Here is a 19,947-nt window from a genome sequence, read left to right on the forward strand (position 1 = left end):
TGCTGGTATTAGCTAGCTACTGTACAAGCTACTTTGACATCTTCACCCCTTTATAAATCTATCCAGTATAATGAAGCTCATGGGTTATTTAAGGTGGAGGGCTCCTGGCTAGGGTTCTAAAGACCTGTGTTTCATCCACATCCTCATGTAATGCCACATGTTTGATGTCCATATAGACACTGCAAGAAGACGAGAATCTTGCTAGAGCAATTAATCATCTATTGTTACCTCAGAAACCCATTTGATTTGTTAAATTCTGTAACAGTCACATTTTGTAATTAAAATATTGATTTTAAATGAACAGCAGCTCCAACATAGTGAAATTATTACATTGATTGTAATTAATTAATAACTCTTTTATTCCAGAACATGCTCGGAAAGCCAAGTGTATCATCAGCCATCTACTGGAAGAGTAGCAGTTAACTAGGGTTACTATTTATGGCCACAAGAAAACCAGTATATATTTCACATGTTTGGGCTGTGGAGAAGCATTAATATATTCTCACACTCTTACAGCTTACTTTGTCCTGCATACAGAGGGGTGATTCTTGCTGTCCAAAATCTGACATAAATTATACAAATCTACAAACAGCTGGGCCAGTACTTTTCAATTATACTTAACTCATCCTCTGTTGTTGCCTTGGCAATGAGCCTAGTGTAGTATGAGGCACAACCTCGTGATCTGGGATTCCATAGACTAAAAATACTTAAAGGACTCTAGTCAACAATTGTAGAAATATTTTCAGGAGCAGCCTTCTTTAGATATTGATTACCAGAAATGAAATGATTGCAACAAACTGAAATGACTGCAGAACGGATGCTGCTGCATCGTTGCACTTCTCAAGGCAGTAGTCTGTTCCCATCTCTGTCCTGTCTGTGCTAGCGCTCTGCTGTCAGCCCGCAGGCAGCTCTAGACAGACTGCGATGGACGTGCCAAGCATTCTTAATGCCACTTATGCCCTGCTCGCCTCGTCTCAGCAGGCCCTTTAAGCTAGGCATGGAGCAGGTTGCAATCCATTTTGGTGGCCCAAAGTCTGCTTCTTGCCTAGCTCCTTTCCAGAAGGTATTATGCATACAGGCTAGTACTGAGGTAGGCTAGAATTTAAGTGCCTCTGCCTAGTGACTGCTACAGAGCCTATGCCTGGAGTGTACATATGCATTGAGACACAGGACAGAGGGGGTTTGAGTGTCCCGTTCTGGGAGTGGGCCCACAAACATTACTTTGGGGGGAACACCTGCATTTTGCTCACACAGTGAATGTGCATTTGTGTGAAGAAGAGGAGCTAGACTAGAGCCTTTTTTTTCTCTGTAAGCAGTTATGGAAACCTTCTTAATCAGAAAAATTTGGAGCTTATGAAAAAAAAAAAACAAATAACAACTACCTCCTCCAAAAAGGTAATGAAATGTAAGGTACAAAAGTACTTTTGCCTTTCAGGTACTAAGCAGGACTTTGCGGTTCACTGCTGTCAATTGCAAGTGCCTGAAGCTATCACTCTTGAGCTTTGAGAGCAGTGTGGTGCTGGGAAGTCTCTGCCCCACCAACCACCTACTGTTTGGCCTTGAGGTAGTCATGTCATCTCTCTCTGCATCTCTGATTTCTTCTCACAATGATGTGCCTCGTCTATGTACAGCGACTTCTCTGGGGAAAGGATCAGCCCATGTCATTTGTTAATAGAGTGCTTGGCATGCCGGAACATGACTCCACTGAGGTCTCTAGTTGCTACCGAAGTGCAAAATAATTAAAAAAGTATGTTAAGGCTTCTTTTATGTAAAGCAGTCATCCAGACTGTTGATGCTTGTTAGCGTCGAGGTTGAGTTCGAGTTAGATCTCAAAATTGTCTTACACCTAAGGTTATCTGCATTCTGGATGTTATAGTGTCACAGTTACAGCCACTGGAGAAACCCCCTATACGTGGAAGAGTAGTTGAGCATTTTCCCTGCAGGGCCCTAGCATGGAGCTTGTTTCTGCTTGTCCCAAAAGAGCACCCAGTGGAAGATTGCTTCAGAAACATTTTAGAAAGCGGGCTTTGATTTTGGGGGACCATGAAGAGACACATCAGTCTTTCTCAGAGGTCTGAACACCAAAAACCAAACTGCTTGGCAGATCAGAAAGCCCTCCACTAGGCACATGAATCTGGCTCTCTGAGATTAGAGTTTTTTCCTAAAGATATGAGCTTGAGAGGATATCAGTCTTTTGCAGATTGACATGACGTGGTGAAGCTGTCGTGCCACCATCCAAACCAGCTCTTAACTAGAAGTCAAGTTACTGCGGCTAGAGAACAGTGTGCCAGTTTTCTGAAGCCATACAGCCTCGGGTTGCACCCAGTTTTTATCGAACCAGCTCAGAGCATGGACAGAACTCGCTTATTTCTGACCCCACGTGCTGTCCGACGTAAAGCTGAGTTAGCAGCACAGATGACAACAGAGCCCAGAAACACAGTCCCTTCCTCAAAGGGCCAGGTAAAATTTGAAGAATGGGAACACTCCCTTTCAGAATGTTGAACAAACCATTGGCAAGTGCTGTGTCACCAATTAAGGGTAAAAGTTTTTAGTTCTTGCACCACGTTATTTCCACACCTTTTACCCTCCTTAGCAAGCTGCAATGATTTACATGGTGCCATTTGGCTGTAAAGTCCCCTTTTACGACCCAGAAGAGGGAATGTAGGATAGTGTGGCTCCAGGCGGTACCAAACTTGCAAGCTATCAGCAAGCTGGACTTTGAACTTCCACCTTGACTATGCCTGGCAAATTGCCTCTTTGGCGCAGAGGATGGAGCCCTGGAAAAACACGCTCTGCCACATCACACAGGCAAGCGAAGCCAACTGTATCCCCTATGAAGAAGCACAAATCAGAGAGGAAAATGCTCATTTTCAGTAAATGGCTTTCAAATAGAGCAACCGTGGCAGGACGACTTAAAAAGCCTTTTAATTAGTCAATTTTCTTTCTACTGTTTAGTGCCTTATGACTGCTAAGCTTTTTATTGCTCTACATTTCTGTGCCAGCTTGTAGGGTAACCCAGTATCCTACTTCAGGATCTGATAGTAGCAAAACACTGTTGTAGCCAAAAGCAGTTGAGAACGTCTTGAAAGTAACCTTAGACTTTGTGAAACAAAAGTGCAAGAACTTCTGACAAAGGATAGTTATGTATAGGGTCATTTTTAGCCTGTACTTCAATTTTACCAGACATAGCAAGAGGAGCAGTGGAACAAGCTATTTCAGGCAGACCTGTTCTGTGCTTCAGCCCATTCCTACGTAGCTGGCTGGCCTCATAACAGGTGTCCTTCAGAAATGCAGTGAATCACGAAGTTTTATGCCCCGAGTCCTGATGACTTTAGGGTAACTGGCAAGCAAAACTCTGGGGAAAGGAATGCAGTGACCTGGAGATCCCATATCCTTCTGGAAACAATGGAGCTACCTGTGACCTGGCAAAACAATGAAGAAAGGGTTGATGGCAACTTGCTTGATAAATGGCTCAGCTGGCTGCTTGAGGAAAAAGAACTGATCCTGTGCTCCTAATAGGAATGACCTTGTTTTGTTCTGCATTATGCAAGCTAAAAAAAGATCAATTCCCTTCTTGGATCTGTGCTACGCTTTGTGACTCCTAACTCCCATGGCTGGCTTATGGTGATTAATGCAGTTGTTGCTGAGAGCCTGCCTTGGTTTTGCAAATTTCTCTGAGGTGAAGTAGTCTGCTAGCAGGGGAGTTATGCATGTGCAGGGGTTACTGTTGCCTAGCTTAATGTCTGTATTTAATTGTTTCTCCTCAGGGACTCTCACGTTGGTGTTGTAGGCACTACTCTATCCTGCTGAGAATTTTTTGGTGGGATTATTTCCTCCTTGTGTCAGAAGAGTGAAGCAAAGCAAAAGAGAGGTGGGCTAGATCAGGCGGGTATCTAGACCATGGGTGGCACGGCTTCCAGTCCCTCTGTTGCCACAGACCTTCAAACTCAGACCCATAGGGGTCTGGCAGCCTGGTTTAAGTACCCAGACCCATAGCCAGTCCGTAGCAAAGGGTGAGTACTGCTAAAGAGAGGTGGAAAGCAGGCTGAGCTGGAAACTGTCTAGAGCCAACCAAAAGGAAAGGCTGGGCACTTCAGGGCATCGTTCAAGCTGTTGTGTCCCTCCTGAGAACAGACTCCTCCCTGAGGACTCAGGGCTGTGACCCTTTGCAGTACTGGAGCCCTCAGCTGGGAAGCAGAGAATCTATTCTGCCCTCCTCACCTGGTCAGGGTTCAACCACACAGTTCCTCCCACTCAGGAAGGTACCTAGCCACTCAGCTAGACGGCACTTTTTGAAGCTGAGCTATCTTGCAGCCAGAAATCAAGGTGTCTTGAGAACAGGAATGCTAAAGTCTCTGCTGGGATGGAGCAGACTGGGGAGAGGAGTCTTCAGTCCTTCATCCTTGCAGAGTTTATCCAGTTTGCAGTAGAGAGTCACTGGATACAGAAGAGGAGGAATTACGCAAGGAGGAGCTATTAATTGAGGTACCATGACCAAAGCAGTGCACCTGGGCATGCACCAAGACTTGTCATATGCTGGCAGGAAGAAGAGATGCCATGCTCTCTGATCTCTGCTATATTAAAAAAGCAAGAAGTTGTTTTATAAAAACACGAAATACACCATTTCCAGGGAAATTTACATTCAATTTGTTACATTGAAGTTGACAGTGCCCCGTTATAGTGGGCATTATGTTTCATTTTTGGATGTGCTAAAGCAGAGCTACTCATGTCTGCACTGCTTTGGGGCCAGCACATCCAATTCAGAAGCAGTGAAAGGGTCATCCTTCAGCACTGGGACTGAACGTCAGCATTTCATCTCTTGGTGTTTCTGAAATATGGGCCTGGGAGAGCCGTTTTTAGGTAGACAGTCCTTGGGGTTCTTGTGTTTGGATTCACTATGCTGGACCTCTCCTCTCTTACATTTCTCTTGCTCTGGGAAGACCTCAGCAAAAATGCATTTCTTCACCCTCCTTAGCACACTTTCTAACCACTGGTTTTCCTACCTGCTACAACCCTTTCCTAGAAATGGGCCCAAATGCCTCAGGCTTTTAATATCCCCAGTTCTGGGTTTAAATTTCACATGTTCAGGGACACTCCTTTTGAGGTCTCCTAGTGTCTCTTGAGAGCTATAGTTTTCAAGAATCAGAACTAAACTGATTACTTTGTTCTTCTATGTGGGAATTACTTACCAACCCCTGTTCTTTTGTAGCGAGATCAGGGAAAAAAAAGATCTAGCATAGACTTATTTCAAAGTGAATGGGAGGCATTAACATTTAAAGATTGTCTGTTCTTTGGTCTCAGAGATACAGGTGACCCAGCCTTGCCAGGTTCCTGCATGCTAAGGCACTCAGCGGTGCTGCTATCTGATATGCTCAGCCTGACTTCATAAGCCGAACAAGGAGAGACTCCTGGTGTTATCACAGTGAGTCCACCAGGTCATGAGCTATAATGTTGGACCTGTTTACAGGTGGCACTTTCATATATTTTATGCTGCTCTTTTGTCCAAAGCATATTTTCAGTTGAATGGCCTCTCACAGAAATAGCATAGTAGACAAAATATTCTGGACAGAAATCTGCTGAGGTGGAGAAATCTTTAGTTGGAAAGCACCCTTTCTGCAATCTCACCCAACCCAAAACACTGGCTTACAAGTTTGAAATTGTATCACTTTTTAATTAAGTACTGACTGATGTTACCTTTAGAATCACGGGGCAGGAGACACAGGATGCTCATGATTAAATATCTTGATCCCTATCCCATAATCCTAAAGTTCTGCCAGTTGGCTATCAAAGTATGTCCGGAGCAGAGCAAGCATTTGGCAGCTTAGCAGCCTTCAGTGATATAGGAAAAACCCCAAATGACTCTTTAGCAGATAGTCTTATTTTAATCTATAAACACTATCTACAGCTACTGAAGAAAGTCTTTTCAGTATTTCTTGAGTCTCTTATAAGCTTTGAGGGACGGTCACAATGAGCTCTTTTTGTTAGTTACTAAGTGCTTAGTACCTTAATAACAGGCTTTGGACAGGAAGGCCACATTTTTCTCCAGGGAATGACTCTAGGATTTGACACATTAAAAAGATCAGTGTCACAGTCTTGCTTGTACTGCTGCAAATGCATGTTCACAAAAGCATTGGCTCTGAAGTAGTCTGAGCAGTGGACACAAGTGGAAAATCCTCTGCCATGATCTATCTCCTTCAGTGATAGGTTGCTTACAAATTTGTCCTGAATTATTTCCTGTGGTTCCTGAAGCCAGTTTGCTTGTTTGGTATAGCATTTGAACCCACTCAGAAATCTACTGAATTTCCCAAAGAAAGTTACCTGGTGTACCAAATCTGGCCAGTGGTCTGTCGAGCAGTCAGCAAGTGACATAAAGACAGTCCCTCCTCTAACAGACAAAGGTATTTAACATACACTTCACCATTAAACCAACATTTCTGCTGTTGCTTCTCTGGTGCTTTCCAGACACCGTTATCTGGTGTTTCTAATTATCACAGTTTTATTCTTGTGTGGGTAGTTTACAGGATGTATCAATGTTCTCTGTGTGAAACACTGTCTTCAATATTTTAACTTAAAAGCATTTTTAAGATCATCGTTTAAAAAAGTCCCTGTAGCAGTGATCTCACCTCAGTGTTTTGAGGGCACTTTGAGAGGCTGCTACTCTTAGTTATCTTCATCTTATCAGTTGAAAAGTCAACACTTAGCCACTTTGGCTAAAGTGTCAAGGGACAATAACATCTGGTAGAGAATAGTAAATGGCAGGTATTTTTAGGTCAGCCCAAAACGTGAACTTATCCGCTGGAGTACCTACCCTCCTTTCCTCTGTGTTTTTTTTTATCCAGCTCGGTGCCAGAATTCAATGAAACTGCATTATGATTAACCAGAGTGAAACTTGCGTGAGATCTCTCTCTGCTGGGAGGGAACCTGACACACTGCAGAAGCAGAAAGTGTAGGAGAAATTTCGTATCAGGGAACGGAGCACATATCTAAAGTGCAAGGACAGACTTTGAAGGGAGCAGCAAAGAGTTCTGACAGCATCGTGCCTAACTGGGGTGAGCGCAGGAGAGACCGGGTGAGATCATACAGATGGGGAAAGCTGTAGACCGTAGCAGAAAGAACAACTCCTTGCATAGCCTGTGCTCTGCCCTGTGTGTGTTATGCCATAGAGGCTTCAACTGTGGTGCTGGATATGAAGCATCCTTTGTATAGCATCCACAGGTTCCCTCAGCCCCAACTGCTGCAATGTCCACAGAAAGGAGTTCGCTTTGTTGGCTGTCCATGAGTCCCTATCATTCAGAAGGCCTCATATGGCCTTTACTTCTCTAGGAAATGGGGGGAAACATCCTTTGCCTCCCAACCTGCAGGCAGTTGAGCCACTTTGCTCTTCACCGCTCTCCTGTAGGAGGAGCAGCAGTTGTTTTTGCTCTTCTGCTCCTCACCATTGAAGGACAGTGGTTCCAGCTGTGCTTCTCCTGCTTCCTGAACAACACCTATGAGGGCCTAAATAAACCTAATTTTCTACATGAAAAACATGGTTGCTACAGAGGGGAAGGAAGACAAACTGAACGTTACGGCAACACTCACCTATCTGTCCCTTCTCTATCTGTAGCTTTGGAGTCTCGTCACCAATCATTTAACATCTTGCTCTGCTAACCATCATCGCTGATTTGTTTTTCCACCCTTGACTGACTGACCTTTATTCACTAAAGAAGATGTTGACAATGATGAAAAAATAATTTCAGAAGAGGTAGCAGGAATTCTCATGCTAAACGATTTACAATCAGCTTTCAGCCTCACGGGTGAAGCGAGTGAGATTTTTCAGAACAGTGATCTGTTCCCAAAATTCAGCTTCTGAAAAGCCATCCTCTCCTTGATGGTCCTGATAATCTCATCCCTACTTCTCCAACCTTTATGCCATAGACACAGGCTCTATGCAGTGAAACAGTGTGCATCTTGTAAGTCCTTGCATATATTCATTCACCCTCCAATTACATAGATTTCTATGCAAAAAGTTGCCTCTCTTTTCAGTCACTAACCATCACATTTTCCATTAGCCTGTGTAGCTAGCTGATTGTGATGCTGATGTTTTTTTTTTTTTTCCATGTGCTCTCTCTCTCTCTGTGCAAGTACTCCCTTTTTTCTGTTTGCAACCTCTGGCTTTCCTATTGTTGGTACTATAGCCATTGCTGCCCTGCTTCTCTCCTTCAGTCCACACATAGACCCTTTCCTTGTTCCTAGTTCTTATGCCTCTAATTTTCCCTGGTACTAGTAGGTCATGCCTTATTTTCCCTTCACTCTACAACCCTGTCCTGTCCGCTTCCACTGTGCAAGAGATCCTTGGCTCCTGGCCTTCTCCATATCCTTCTCCAGATAATCTGGTCCCCTCTGGTCTGCCAGAGTGCTGGGCTTCCTTGAAGGCCCCTGCTTCATAGGACATACCTCCTTTCCAGTCACAGCTATTGCCCTCCACCTCTCAGCTGGCTAGGAGTAGACTTGTGATGTGTCCTCTCACCTCTAAGACCTCCAGGTCAGTAATCAGAGAGCTACAGAGCCCAGGCTCTATCCAACTGCTTCTGTGCTGACATGAGCCCCAGCACACTGTAACAAGAGAGTTTAACTGGCTCATGCCAGTGCCTTTTGAAGCTGTAGTACCCCTCAACTGTCACTGCATCTTCTTTGACCCTTGCTGATTCTCTGCTGCTCTGCCCTCTGTGCCCCCTTGTCCCTCAAGCTCCTGCTTTGCACTACTGGACACTGTGGTGCTCCAGGGTTTCCTGGCAGCTGGGGAGGAATGGAGGAACCCAGACCGTGCTTCCTACTCTGAACGCAGGAACTGCGCCACACCAATGCCTGTGAAGAAGGACCTTGGAGAACAGGAGGAAACCACCTGATGTGTTTTCTCATTTACTTGAACTTTCCCAGAGCGGTTTTTCAAGTCTCTTTCTCCACCTCTGTGAGACGGTAAGTGAGATCAGGAACAGAAAGCTTTGCCTACCCTGTTCCTACAGATTAAATTTGATATGAAGTTGTGGTCACTAGTTCCAAAAACCTGGGACTTACTATGCTGTTTAAATCAGTCTGCATCCCTCCTCCACTGGTGCACCGCATTGCGCAGAAGGACAGTTAGTGCAGCTGCTACTTAGCTGTGACAAGCAGTTACATTAGAAAGCAATTGTTTATAACTTCTCCTTTGGAAAAGCTATAGTTGAAATATGTTTACATTCCCAGCAGATAGGTAATGTGGAAATTCTTGAAATAGGAAATAGTGTCCCAGCTGAATGAGTAAAAGGCACGAGATTAAAAAAAATTACTACCATCATTTCCTAAAGACTTGCCAAATTCCTCGTTTCTGCGCTGATTTGCACATCCTGCAGATGTGTCTACTCAAATTTCCCTTCTGGTATTTTCGTCTTAAAGAGTATGTTAAGCACAGGGATATAATTGCTTGAATGAAGAGCTGGTTCTGTTAGTAACAAGTAGAATAACTACTGTCAGTGAAACAGTGTGAGGAAGTGAGTTTGACTCTGCGCACATTTGTGCACACACAGACCACATAGCAATGAACTAGCACAACATGTGTTTTTCTTAGTTTCCCCAGCAAGTGCAAATGATTCCCTGCTGGGTATAGCTGTAAGTCGAGAGTTTTTGCAAATGAAAAACAGTATATGCACAATCCTGAATGCTGTTGCGTGTCTCCCGTGCAGTGTCAAGAGGCTCCATCTATTAATGTGAAGTTGTACATTGGTACCTTGTATTAGAAACTGGCCTAACGACATGTGGGGACCTTCTTGCAGAAAATTTTTAAGCTGATCTCCAAATCTTATTTATATGGAAAACATCCCTCTTCATTGTCCCTCAAAGGATATTAAGTGTGCATTTTGCCACAGGTACTGTTAGGAGACGTTGCAAGGGAATTGAAACAGCTGAAGAAAGCAAGGGGCTTGCTTAACTACAGGCTGGTTTTAGGAGTATGATTATGGTTATGATTACAATCTTTTCTTTTTTGGAATGACCTGGGCCCAGAAGGCCTAGTCATGATTCTCTATTGCAGCTAGTTGTAAAAACCTCCTATGGGGCCAGACTCTGACCTGTGGCTGATGTTGACTTCCATTTGATGTTTCCTCTGGTTTATTGAGATTGACATCAGAGCAATGAAAAGCTAAGTGGCTGCATACTGTGACATCTCTAACAGGACCTTGACCCAATTTTGATACTGTCAGTTATCTGTTCAGGCAAAAGTGACCAACAAAGGGTTTGTACCTGCTCTAACTGAATCAGTATGCTTGGGGACATAGTATCTTGAGCCAGGGGAACCAAGTACCATCTTCTCCTAAACGAGCAATAGTGTCAAATCAGGCAGATGACACCAGAAGGTCAGTGCTCCCAAAATGCTGCTTCCAAATTGCTGTTTCTTGAAGATTCTGTTCTTCTCTCCTTTCCCTGCAGTGTGCTTTATTTGGAGGGAAAGTAGTGCTGTGAGAGCAGCAGAGATGCGATGTGAAGCCGAGTTTGGAAGGGTAGCTCCCCAGAGTACAGGGGACTCAGAGATCTGGCTAGAATTAACAGTTGTAGGGAAAAAGGGGAAACTAATACGTTCCTTGCTTGGCACGGCTAGGATCCTGTTCCACTTATTCGTGCCGAATAACATCATATGCACAGGTAGTTCCGGTGGGATTACTGCAAAGTAGGGAGCTACTCAGCATGACAGAACCGAATCAGAGCCAGTCAGAGGCTCTCAGAAGCGAGGTAAGAGTGGGAGGCATTACAGCATCAGTGGCTCCTTGGCTAACTTGATGTCAGGATGGGATTCCCCGCATTTCTCTAAAAATGTAGTTACAGGGCTTGTCAAAGACAGGAGATGCAATCTGACAGACCATTAGTGTGATATGGCATACCAAATCCCACGATGCGTTCTGTTGCTGGAAAAAAAGGGAATCTTTAAAAAAAACCACCATTGTTATAATGACAAAGAAATCACCAAGAAACAAGAGGAAGATAGTATCAAGGGAAGGAGATAAATTAGAGAGATGTATTTTGAATGTTAAATTTGAGTCTTACAGGCTGGAAGGTAGAAACTACCACCACCTCAGGGAATGTGAGTTCAAGTCCTATTTCAGCCACGAGTGGAAATGAATTCATCGGGTAGTTTTCTCCTAGTCCCTAGCAATCCTTGCACCTCACTGTGATTAGTAGTCTGGGTTGCCAAGAGGCCTAGGCCAGGAGTAATAATAGCAAGAAGAGATTAAATGGTAAGATTAAGGTCTTGTCTGTACAAGAAAAGTGGTATCAGTTTATCTAGGTGGATTTGAAGTGATGTAGTTAAACGGGAGAAAACCTCAAATGTAGAGGCACTTAAACGCCTGCTGTAGTCAGTTTAACTGAAGGTGCACTACTGCAGTGCCTTCCGCAGCTTTGAAGATCTGGGGCCAGATGCCTATCTAGACATCTAAATGCTTCTGAAAATGCCTTAACCCATATGTTAACCTATATGTTGTGAAATGGGACAATAACATGCAGAGGTGCTGTGAGGACAAACACATCCAAGACTGTGAGCTACTGAGGTATTGCAGTAGCTGGGGCCTGACGGCTGAGTCTATCTGCAGGGCAGAGATGTCCCAGAGCCCCGGTCGGTGGCTGCGCACTCAGACGAGACCTCAGTGAGTGCCATTCCTGGCGTGCTCTGTCTTTGGGTGCTTGGGAAGTGGCAGGGCCATGGGGCGCCCCAGGAAGTCAGCTCATCTGGGCAGTGAGGGCACAGGAACTGCAGGGTGCACGGTGAAGCCCACGTAGCGTAGGTGCAGCCGGCATGCAGCTTAGGCAGCTGTGTTGGTACATGGGCAAGGATGCACAGGGAATTTTCATAACAAGTACTTTCATGCCGTCTGGCTCTGGTGCTATACCATTCTTTTCTCCCATGTCCGCAGAGGAAAATGACATCAGAACAGCAGCGAATTGGGCCTTCCTTGGGATGTGGTCTGAGCTGAAACTGTATTTTTCAGTGAAGTTTCCTCACATCCATGAAGGCCTTGTTTCTTGCCTTGTGTGGCTGAAGATGATTAAGATTTTATTTTGTTTCTCAGGCTAGCTAATTAATGAATTACCCTCTTAAATTCTGCCAGGCAGGGCAGTAATTTTTCATTTAAAAACCATGCCTCAGACATTAATTTTCAGCAGCTGAGCCCTGGTGTGCTGTTATAATTAGGTTATGTAAATGCAATGTGAAATTTGCAGTAGAAAAAGGGATAGTAAAAGTCACCAAGCCCTTACTGAAACCTCTGCGTTGGTCTGCAAAGGCGAATTGCTATTTTTCTCAGCCAGCTGGAGAAATAAGACTATTTTTGATGGGCTTGATCCTGTCAAATGCTGAGTGCCTGCCCCTCTGCAGACGTTAATATGAAAACTAATATTGATGAGAATGTTAGTTTGTTGGTAAATCACCATATGGCACTTAGCTCTGTGCAGAATCAACTCCAGCACCCTCTCTGCTTGCATGCACATACAGAACTTGCATAACGCCTTCACAGAGAAAGCAAATGCTATTATTAGTTTATAAAGTAAGTTTTGTTGAATTTGGCAGACAATATGCAAGTGTAAATTCCCCCAAATTAATTAAAACGTTTAACGCGATGGTGGAGATATCACTGCTGCTCATCTGGTAGGTAGTTTTAACAGGTTCACAAATGCTTTTATGTAATTAATTAATGCTTGGCTACCTCAGGTGAAATAATCTGGGCACGTATGTTTCCTTAATTCAGAGCAAAGGTAGAAGGGCAATTCCATGCTCTGTTTAAGCAGCTTCCATCAAAATTGGTCTGAATCCCATTGTGGGTTCTAATTTATCTCTGGAAGACAAAATGTGATCTGAACTGACTGTGTGAACAGAAGAAAGAAAATGCATGAACAAATAAATAACGCCATTGTATTTGCCAGGAATGGCTGCCAGAATATCTTCTTGCTCAGAGTTTAGCTTCTCTCCTTTTGTAGTCACAGAGGGAAACCAGACTCAGATCTAGCCAACTAGTGCTGTCCCTGTCACTCAGATGGTGGCATTAGGGGTGCCGGTGAGCCTTGCTATGCCACTCTGCCTCGCAGTGAGCAGGAGGACATATAATGTGCCATGAGCTGTGTAGCATTGCTTGCTTCCTACAACCAAAAGCATAGGACATTTTGGTGAATGAGTTGATACAATTAATTTGGTGACGTGCCATCTGCAGCTGATAGAAAATATCTAGCGTGTGTCCACCAAGCAAGGAGAGCTAACATGCTAATGAGAATGTGTAGGGAATACTTCAAAGAGAAGACAGCTGCCTATAGATGCTGCAGTTCAAATGCAATTCCTTTGCTTCCTACGTAAATTCCCAGTCTCAGTACTGTAAATCTGGAATGATTCCTTCCTCTGTCTTGTGCGTGGAGTCACAGGCACATGCAAAGCTTGAAACACTGTAAGGAAACAAAGACCTCTCAGAGAAGAAAACCCACAGCTTAATCTGAAGATTTTCTTAAATGACTGTGTAATTCTAGTCTGCTTGTGAAAGTGACTGAGGAAAATAGCCCTTTTCTCATCAGATCCCATGTATGCTGAGAGTGCTATCTGCTGATCACTGCAGCATATAAATGTACACTGACTCACTTTTCATTACTGTTAGCCATGGAGAATTGTCCCTGATCTAATAGGTAGAAAGCTGCGTTTCAGTTCTTTACTGCATCATCAGAAAAAATCTTTGATAAATCCCGGTCTCTTTTCCCTGGGCAAAATAAGGCAGAATTAATGACTAGAAGAAAATAACCAACCTGGCTCCCAGATTAAGATGAGCAGAGAACCTCCTCCTCATTTTCCTTTGCAAGCAGAGTGTATTTGATCTGAGTCACTGAGGGAATCAACTCAGAGACCTACCATGCTATTTTAACCTTCTCACTTTTCAGAGCAACATCACATTTTAAAAATCTTCCCAGTATAAATCCAGTCCAGGTACCTGCAATGCAAAGCCATGCTACTTCCAAACATCAAGGAGGTACCTAGCTGACTGAAACTCACCTCTGTGCCACAAACCTGCAGGCAGATCAGCAAGACGCGGTTCAGAAACAGATCCAACTTCGTATCAACTGTGTTTCCAAGCCGTTGTAATCAGTCTCTGGGTACAGCCCATGCTAGTTCAGTCCTCTGATGACAAGGTTGCTTCTCACTTGATCTTTTTCTGACCTAATGAGTCTTGCATTCCAGACTGCGTGTGACCCAGCTTAGCATATGTATGTACCTCTTGCCTCTCCTCCAAACACCAGGAACATGACATAGCCTGATGGTCAAAACAGTCTCCTTATGTGCAAGAAGAGACTCACTACCCCAGGATCTGGCGAGACTGGAATCCAGGTCTCACACTTACTCTGCCCTAGCTTCTGGAACATCATCCTGAAGGGGGTAAAGCAGGTCAAGATGTGCTCTGGACTAATTTTAACACTCTTGCTATAGGTAGACTTCCCTTGAGCACACCTGCCAATTTGGACCCATTAAAAGACTTAGGGGCTTCTAGTGCCTAAAGTCGAGACTGTATCCAGACCTTTCTGGCTCTCTGTCCAAATCTGAGCATCATCTTAGCAACTCCCAAGTTATCAAATACGTTCCCTGTAAACGGTCTCCAAGACTAAGTGCTGCTGCAGAGCAGCTTTGGAAGGTCTGCATTTTATCCTGGATAGCAAGATAAAAAATTAGCCAGGATACAACTTTTTACAAAAGTTAAGGAGACCACTGCAGACAGGTTGACAGTTCCCTGGATGTTAGTAACTGGAGCTCATCTAGGTTTCCCGTCAGTAGTCACATAGGGATATCTCCTCCAATTTACTTTAGTATTGACTGGATGCTAAATTAGAAAGACAGCATTGCTGCTTCCTGCATCACGTTTGTTATTTTCTTTTCCATGACTGTGATGCTTAACGGACAAACTCCCACCCTGGAAAAAAGGCTTGTAAAGTAGATATCCTGCGCAGCTGTATGTGAGAGTATTTCCTATTTATTGTTTAAAGAAAATCTCTGGAGTAAATTATGGAAGAAAAACACTGGAATAAATGTGGGTTAGGTTACTCCCTTGTAAAACACACAACACTTCAAAGAGTGTGTAGCAGAGTGCTCACCTTCCTCCTTTGTTTCTGCCTTGCTTCCTTTGACAAAATCCTTTTCTTAGATTACATAAATCCTGATACATTGCACAGAAGATTTTATCTCTGCTCCTACAAGTACAATTCTGGAGTAACTCCACTGATCCCAACAAAGTTGTTCCAGAGCTTGGGCTGTGCAAGGGAGGCCAATGGCAGTCAAGGATCTGTTCTTGGTGACAACATTTGGGTGTTGCTGTAACACCTCACAGATTTAAATATGACTTAGGGGCCTGTGATGTTCAGCGCTATTCCCTCATCTGATGAAAGGAGAACTCTGGCCACACAGGTTGTACAATCTCGGTCAGATTTGCAACATTAGTTACTCCATTACACTGAGAAAAATTAGGACAAAGGAGACCTGCCTGTCTATCTCATACTGTTCTTTGTTTTACTTCTTTCTTGATCTTCCTCACATTATTTTCCTCCTTTATTCTTTCTCTTTCTCTCTTACTGTTTATTTATACAGATATGCATATTATTACACACATGTATTTGCTCGTACATGAAGGTAAACTCTTTCTGGCCTCTCAAATCTTATGAATGAATCACAGTGGCCAAATATGCATACATATATGTGTATCTATCTCTCTATATGTATTCATATAAACGTATAAATAAATATTCTCATGACACCATTCTTGCCGTGGAAACTGAATTTCTGAAATGCTCTGGCATTGTTTGACTTGCATTTCAAAACTTCAGTCAAGAAGCAAGTAAACACCATCTCATTGTGAATAACCTGAATCTAGCCTTTTATTTGTCTAAACACGTTCAGAAGGATCCACCTGTGCTCACCCTGAAGGGGTGTTTATCTATAGGCACATGTGCTGCTGGTGGCCTTCTGCTCAGCACAGTTCACCACCTCATGCAGAGGGGTTCAGCACTTCCTTCCCCAAAGAGATCTGCTCTCCACAGCAGACCAGAGACGTTCAGTGAGATGGAGCAACTTGGAGTAATACAGGCTTGACTATTAGCCAAATGACTAAGCACAATCGATAGGCCATAATGAGCCTTTTACGGCTACCGAGTAGAATTATTGATTTTGGATGCTAGGATATCTTTTGCATCATAGTTACAAATTACAGGAGCATGGCCAGGCCTGGTATGTTTGCCCCACAAAGCCCATCAGTTATGGGCTATATGTGGAGAATACAATTTACACCATCTTTTCATAGAGAAGTTGGAACTGAGGAGAAATATATATGTATCTATATTTTATGTACATGTATATGTATATATGTACATATGTACATATGTACATATGTACATATGTATATATGTATAAGTATATGTATATGTATGTATATCCCTCATACTCATCCCTGATTTTGAGCTTAAAGTTTTATATTAAAAAAAAATAAATCATTCTCAAAGACAGTCTGCTCCACTTTTGCGTTCTCTTCTTTGTGGCAACAATTGAACTTGGCCTGAAATTATGATCATCTGCAATTAGTGGAGGAAGCAGATCTTCAGGTTTCTTTATCTTGGCTTTATAAATGGGCCTGAATAGTGTCATTCAGATAGCAATATCATCAGTGGGTAGGGTGGTCTATATACAAAAGGCTTTATTTTAACCCACTGTGGAAAAAGTTCTGAATCTGGGAAAGGAGCCATTTTACTTTCTTCACCAAAACTCTTTCAGGAGAGAGACAAACTGTAGCTGTGTCCTGGAGGGAGACCTTACTTTTGTTCTTTCTTGTTATATTCCTTCATATAAACATAGCCAAGACTGAAAGTATTTGGCTGCTCTTTCTGTCTGTAAACATAACAAGAGTCATGGTGATTAGGTAAGTAAGTTAGCTGTGGGGGTGATGTATCTCACTTTGTCTTAGCCACCTGGCAATTAGGCGTCTTGGCTATACCACTTATCTTGGCTCCAAGAGTCAGTGAAGGAAAAAAAAAAAAAAAAACCCTTTACTGGGCAGTTCTGCCCCTGCCTTAAACACCTGTCCTAGGACATGACAACCTACTCCCTGGAGACATCTGTCTCTCTGCCTTACCTATAAAGGAAACCTATAAAATAGTTCAGACTCAGTGTCTGACTTTCAAAAGGGTGAAGTTAGCTATCTCTTCATGTCTAGTCATGGCCTCATATGTTTACTCCTTTATTTGTCCTTTTTTTTTTTTCCCCCTAGAAAGCTACTGAGTCCCCAGATTCACACTGTCGTGCCTTCCTAAGCGCTGCATTCCTGCTGTCCTGTCACTGGGAACACTGCTGTTTCATGACCAAATTCAGGCCGTTAAACTCATCATTTCTATTTCCAAGAGACTGCTGAAATCGAATGTCCCATCTAACAGGGACGCACTTTGCAGACAAATTTACTTTACCTCTTAGTCCGAACAAGCTAATACATCTCTCTCTTTTTCTAGCATGAATGCTTCTTTATGCAAGGATCCTAAAAGCCAATCAAACAAGGGAGACAGTTCACTCTGAACTGTGTCCTAATGGTTCTGTGTTGAAATATGCCTGTAAGTAGATTTATCAGCTGTTTCAGAACTGTTGTTTTATATTTAACATTGTTATGCTTTGGGACAAAGATAGAGTGGCGCCTCCTGGATGACTATTTTTATGCTATTAAAAACAGAACTCCTTTTTTCCTTCCCTAAAACTCAACTTCAGTAGAAGTCTCTTTAAAAAATAGATAATTTGCTGTCTACTTCTGGTTAATGCTTGATTTACGCTGTTATTACTGGGCCTTATAAAGTGAACTGCTCCTATCACAACATTTCTAGATACATAAACAGTCAAGACTAGCCATTTGAAAGCTCCTTGCTCTGTAACCCAATATTATTTAGCTTTTGCTTTGATCTTGCGCCCGGAAAAAAATCTTTTCCTTGAAACAGTGAAAGTTTTTACAATTCTAATAATGCATCAAAGCCAATACAGTATGTAGCTCAGCCGGTCTCCAGCATTAGCTCACTTTATGAACCCAAATAAGTATCTTACCCCCCCCCCCTTCCAATTTTAATTTCTTGTTTTCTTTGCAGTGATTTTGGTGAGTAGTGCATCTCCAGTGCATGGGGAAACAAGAGACTGAGAGTGCTGGCTAAAATCAGCCACAGTACAGTCGGATGCTTCCTCCGAAAAGACTGCCAATGCCCTGAGCATTTCTAGACATCTCATGAGCACAGACCGCTGCTCCTGCCAAATTGCATGGCAGTTTTGGTGATGGAGACGAATATCCATTGAGTATTTACTTGATGCTATCAAACCCGTTTGTCTCGTAATCAAAGTCAGAGTCCCTAGAGGTGAAATTCAGTGCATCAATCCACTGCTCCATCTACCCATCTTTGAAAGAAACATCATTAACATGCCTTAAGCATGAACAAATGTGGCCTTGTTCCATGTTACTTCATTAATGCATTATTTAGACTACAGATCGGAAAGCCAGAAGGCACCTAGTCTGATCTCATGATCACCTAGTCTGATCTCATGAGTACCACAAACTAGTAGTCGAGGCCAGTAACCTGTGGTTGATCTGTATCATGTATTTTAGAAAAATAGCCAGTTTCCCATGGCAGTTTGGACTGATCTCCCTAGATGTGCTGATTTCCAAGTAAGCTGTGTGCCAAAGGGAATGCAGAGAACGCAATAGCAATGTTGGCATTTGCTGTGCAGGTCTGGAAGAGGAGTTTCACCCTAGGAAGCCAGACAAGCCCAAATACAAAGAAAGATGGAAACAGTATCATTCTGTAGATCTGAATTTAGATCTAACTTGTGCCTGAGGGCCTATTTCCCTTTTTAAGTCAAAATGGAAAGCAGTCTATTAAAGGAAGAGAATTTGCTACTTGGATGTCATGGATGAGCTCTGAAAAGAATGCATCTTCTTGGACTTGATATGGGATGAAAGATCTGTTGATCTTGAGAGAGAGAAATACCCTGAGAAATGTTTACGGTTTTATGTGTTCCTTTTCAACTGAGAAGCCTGTGATTGATGTTGAATATACTGTCAGGAAAGACTGACCCATGGGAACATATTCATTTCAATGAGTGTCCGATGAAGTAGACTCCAGACCAGGAGCCTGCCTAAGTTTTTTGCCAGCTCACTTTGTGGGCTGCTGCCAAGTGTAGCATTTCCGAATCTGCTTCTTCAGGGTTACCCAGAGAAGGTGACTACCCAGGCCATGCTACTACGCTGGGCCAGCATAAGACTTTTGCCCTAGCAAGGTGCCAGCTCCTGGTTCCCAAACCAGGAGGAATTGCTGCTGAACCTGGTGGGCCAGGTCACTCTGGAGAACCAGGCACGCCATGAAGATGGGCACCCTTACACGCTGCTTGATGTATCAGAGAAGCTGCAACTGTTCTCTATAAAGTGGAGGAAAATGGGAGACAGAAGTGTGTTCTGAAAGGGTCAGCTGTGACTCAGGTTTGCATGCTCTTAGGGCTTGCTTGTATAGGGTGTCTATGTATTTCACCTGGTTTTTGAAGAAGACTAGGGAAGTCTGGAGGAGCCAATGTCCCATTCCTAGGAACAGCCTTGCTCTTGCACGACTCTGCAGTCCCTCTCCATGAAGTAAAGAAAGCTGATAATTCTCATGTCACACTTGGAGCTGGACATGTGAACATGCTGCCTGTCTGGTCCCACAAACCTGCTTGAGGGAAGAGGTGAGCTGACTGCAATGCAATTGGACTTTACCATGTTAAATCTTAGGTTAGAGACTGAGTAGAAGCACCCTATGAATAGGTGATCCATATAATCTGTATCCAAGAGAAATACAGTAATTATATATTCCATAGACATTCTAGGCAAGTTGTTGCTGAAGAACTGAGGAAAAGTAAGTGTTAGAGCAAAAGCCAGA

This window comes from Struthio camelus, chromosome 3 (assembly GCF_040807025.1).
Source record: "Struthio camelus isolate bStrCam1 chromosome 3, bStrCam1.hap1, whole genome shotgun sequence".
NCBI classification, from domain to species: domain Eukaryota; kingdom Metazoa; phylum Chordata; class Aves; order Struthioniformes; family Struthionidae; genus Struthio; species Struthio camelus.